The sequence below is a fragment of the Nicotiana tomentosiformis genome, chromosome 7 (genome assembly GCF_000390325.3).
Source record: "Nicotiana tomentosiformis chromosome 7, ASM39032v3, whole genome shotgun sequence".
NCBI lineage: Eukaryota > Viridiplantae > Streptophyta > Magnoliopsida > Solanales > Solanaceae > Nicotiana > Nicotiana tomentosiformis.
This window is the reverse complement of record NC_090818.1, coordinates 69974966-69979666: the sequence shown is the minus strand read 5'-3', so window position 1 is coordinate 69979666 and position 4701 is coordinate 69974966.

The following is a 4701-nucleotide window of genomic DNA, read 5'->3' as shown; positions in this document are numbered from 1 at the left end:
ATACACCCAGGATTTAAACTTAGAATAACACAGCCTCATGCCGGATCCCTAGTAGGTACGTTTGCTTGCATCATGTGCATTCGACTTAGGGGACTCAACACAGGGGTTGGGTCCGTCTAGGATAGGTGCACCCGAAAATTAAAAGACCATCCTGATGCATCCTTTACGTGCTACTTGTGCATTAATTTGCTTGGCTTGTATGTTGACCGGTTTCTAGAGTAAGGAAAGAAAATTAAAAAAAGAAAAAAGAAAAAAAAAACAAGAATGAGGTAGGATAGAAAAATGCCCGGTTTTGATAATCCTGATATTCAAAAAATCCCGTTGCTCTGCTAAAGTTTCAAAAAAAAAAGAAAATCATTTCAAAACAAATCATATCTTTCTGTACATCAAAATTGACCGAACTACGCGGGTTTAATTCTCACCGGATGTTAGATACGTAGGCAACCCTCATCGGGTCCGGCCCCGTTTTTGCAAAAATAACCAAAAAATATGAGAATGCGTCATTTTGTCATAAATAAATTTAGGGGATGCCCTTTTCTGTCCAAATAGCAAGAAGCTTCTCGACGAGACGCCGAAAGGCTTGTTTTACAAAAAATAGCCACCTATGGCTCTTTTCTTAATTCTGACCACTTAGCAAGCACAGTTTTAAAATTTTCATTTTTTCTGAAGGGCTGAAGGGTCGTATTTGCAAAGGTGGTTTTGAGTTGTTTGAGTTTTGCACAAGTAATCTTTCTTTTGGGGTCAAAAAAAAACACAAAAAAAAACATATATATATATATATAAAAAAAAAGTCACTTGTTTTTCACCAGTCGCCTTAAATAAAATGTGCAGGATGAACACCGTTGAGAAAATACCTTTTCGAGTCGTAGACGAGATTCCGCTAGGACTCCATATGTGGTGGAACGACCTGGGGGAGGTCGGCAAGCGTTCTGTGACAAAGGCTTTAGGTGGGCTCACTGGTCTTCTGAAAATTAAACCAAGGGTTGATATAATCGAAGCTTTGATACCGTTTTGGGACCCGACACACAATGTTTTCCACTTCTCTGATTTCGAGTTGACCCCTACACTAGAGGAGGTAGCAGGTTATGTTGGTTTCGAAGGGAAGTTAAGGCATCAATATCCAGTAGCACCAAGAACTGTAACCCCTCATAAGTTTTTGGACCTCCTCAGTATTAGCCGGCAGGTTAAAGATAAAAATTTAGCCGGAGGATTCTGCACATTCCGTTTCTTATACAGCCGGTATGGAGACCCCTACGGATTTGAGGCTCCGGACACTGGTTTGAATCATCAGGGGAATAAAGACAAATGGGAAGCACGTAGGGGTCTGGCCTTTGTGGTGGCATTTTTAGGTACTCTGATATGCCCAAGAAGTGACGGACATATAGAATTGGGGCTTGCAGGATTGGCCGACTTTATGGTCAAAAAGGCCAATGGCACTATCATACCGATGATTCTCGCAGAAATTTACCGAGCTTTAACCGCTTGTCGAGCCGGGACAAAGTTTTTCGAGGGTTGCAACTTGCTTTTACAAATGTGGTTTGTAGAACATCTTCGTCATCGCCCAGGTTACATGAACTACGGACTGACCAGACTCAATTGCATCAAACAATATGAAAACCGAGTAAACGGCCATGAGTTGCCAGAAGGTACTGAGGCATGGTTCGCGTATTTGGGTTCTTTAAACGCAAATCGAATTGAGTGGACTTTCGGTTGGCTCCCGGTCGACGAAGTTATCTATATGTCCGCAGGAGTGTGCTTTCTTTTATTAATGGGTCTTCGGAGTATTCAGCCATATGCCCCACATCGGGTCCTACGCCAGTTGGGCAGATACCAAACAATCCCCTATGATGAAGATTTGAGTCCACAGGTTATTGAAATATGCCCGAAAGCCACATTTTCAAAAGAAAGGGTTCGCCAGATTTGGCACCAATGCAGGTTCCTGGAACCACAGACTCAAGTACGAGATTTGTCCATAGGTGAAGTAGGATCCAACTACGCCACGTGGTATAGGAAAAGAAGTTGGGCCGGTCAAGAGCCAGAACAGCCCGCCAAAAGGCCCCATGTCCGACAATTCACAGATGGAGCACGAGAGCAATGGGTTTGGTTGGCTAAAGAAAAGGAATACCAAACTACTATAAACAAGCTAGAAGGACAAATGGAAAAAATCAAATTTGATAGTAGTTTGCAGGCAGCTGAAAATGCAGGGGAAAAGAAGAGTTTGGCCAAGGAAAATGAAGCCCTTCGAGCCCAAATCCAGAGAATGAAAATAGCCGCCGAGACACCAGCAAGAAGTGAGAGAGATGAGAAAATTATAACCAACCTGAGGCGAAAAGTGCATTATTACGGTTTTGACTTGACAAAGGCCGAAAGGGACTTGTTCAATGCTCAAGCAAGGCTGGCCAAAGGTGCGGAAGAACACGCTAGATTAGCCCACCAGTTGAAGCAGAAATATGACAAAGAAGTAGCAATTTTGCAAAAAAAGCTGGTTGCCTTGGAAAAAGAAATGATCAAGCAAACGAAGGATTTCAAGACAGAAAGAGAGCATTGCTATGCACTGATTTACCAACTACAAGAAAGCCTGAAACAGTTACAAGACCAAAGCAACACAGATACACAAGTGTTAGAGGCTCGGGCCCAGCAGATTGGACGTTTGCTTCAAGAAAAGGGTGTCATCAGAATAAGGGTTAAAGAGATAGCTGATTATGTTGTAATGAAGTGCCACGAATGTGAAGACATGACCAAGTCTATGTTTTTTGCTTCTGTAATGACATTCGTCCGACAGGTGATGGTTGACCTAGACCGCCTTCAAGAAGATATTGCCCGCAGGCCTGTGCGGAGACCGGCTGATGTCCCGCAAGCCTCCGGAGTGCCAGTGGAGGCTCTTATGTATTTTTGATTTCCTTTAGTAGTCTGTATTTTACTTTCTCCGAGTCTTGTTCGTCTTTGTCAAGGTTGTCTATTACTATATTTCGAGTCTGTAGATTTTCCTTTTGTAGTCATCGCTACTTTTAGTCCTTGTGATAGAAAATCCAAAAAGATGTCTTTTGTTAATGAAATAAATTATTTCGTATCTATTTCTCTGAACTACGTAATGATCTGATTCATGCGGCGTCATGATACGTAGGCAATCCCCATAGGATTCGATCATATTCTTAAAAGAAAATAGAAAAGAAGAGAGAGAAAAAGAGAGAAAATGAGAGAAGAAAGAAAAGAGGGGCCAAACTAAAGAAAAGAGGAAAGAATAAGTATTAAAAGAGCGAAACATAGCAAAGGAGAGAGGGAAAATCAGGATTGGAGAATTTGGAAAAGCCGGGATGAAACATATGAGCCGTCGCAAAGCATTTAGAAACGTTTAACTGCTCAGGTGCATTGCATCCCCAATATGCGATTACCTATCTGTAAATTGCTTTAAAACTGACCAAGTTGTTGTGTGTGCATAAAGACAGGTTCTGTTTTAGGTGGTTAGTTTGTTGGCATCCTGGCAAGTCATCCCTATAACACCAGATCAAAGTGCAAGGCAGTCATGACTAGCAAAGAATCGGACACGGGTGTTGTCGACCCGCCAAGGGAGATTGTAGAATCGGAGTCTGAATTGAAAGAGGAGGTCTACAAGTTGAAGCATCAAATGGCAGAAATGTATCAAGCCTGGATCGGGGGCATCCTCCACCTTCATTCCCCGCTAACTACACAAAAAATCCCGCTTTCATCCCACCACTGTCACAAGCCCAAGATCCCATTACCATTGACCTTTCCCCTCAGCACGCACCAGGCTTTACCCCTTATCATCATTATCCTAGCACCTCGTCCCAAACCTTTCATGCCCTACCAGCCAAAACAACCTCATACCATGCTCCGACATTCGCTCCTGTTTTCGTAGCCCCTCCGCGAGCCACTCTTCACAGATTTTCTAGTGAACCCGCGTTTCAAGCTCCAGATACCCAATATCATGTCCCGGAACCAACTTTCAAAGTCGCGGATCCTCATTCCCATACCCCTCACTTTGAACCTCCTGTCGAAACTGAGAAACCATCCTGGAACATGGAGCAGGACGAGATGTTCAGGAAAGTGAAGAGTCTAGAGCAATCTTTGAAGAACATGCAAGGGATAGGAAGCCAAGTAAGTGTGGCTTACAAGGATTTATGCTTATTTCCGGATGTCCAACTGCCCGCTGGGTTCAAGATGCCCAAGTTTGACCTGTACGATGGACATGGAGATCCCGTGGCCTATTTGAGAGGCTTTTTCAGCAATATGAGAGGCACCGGTGGGAAAGATGAATTATTAATAGCGTATTTCAGTCAGAGTCTGAGTGGGGCAGCTTTAGAATGGTACACCCGCCAAGACACTAGCAGGTGGTACACATGGGATGACTTGGCTCAGGCTTTTGCTCGGCACTTTCAGTACAATATAGAGTCCCGGATCACCTATCTTTGACCAAGGTCAAGAAGAGGCCCAATGAAAGCTTTAGGGAATATGGTTTCAGATGGAGAGAACAAGATGCACGAGTCTACCCTCCAATGGAGGAAGATGAGATGGTCGAGTACTTTCTTCAAGCCCTAGAGCCCACTTACTTTGGCCATTTGATCTCAGCCATAGGTAAGTCCTTCAACGATGTGGTAAAAATGGGAGGAATGGTGGAAGAGGGACTCAAGTCAAGCAAGATCATGAGCTACTCTACCATAAAAGCAACCACACAGGCAATTC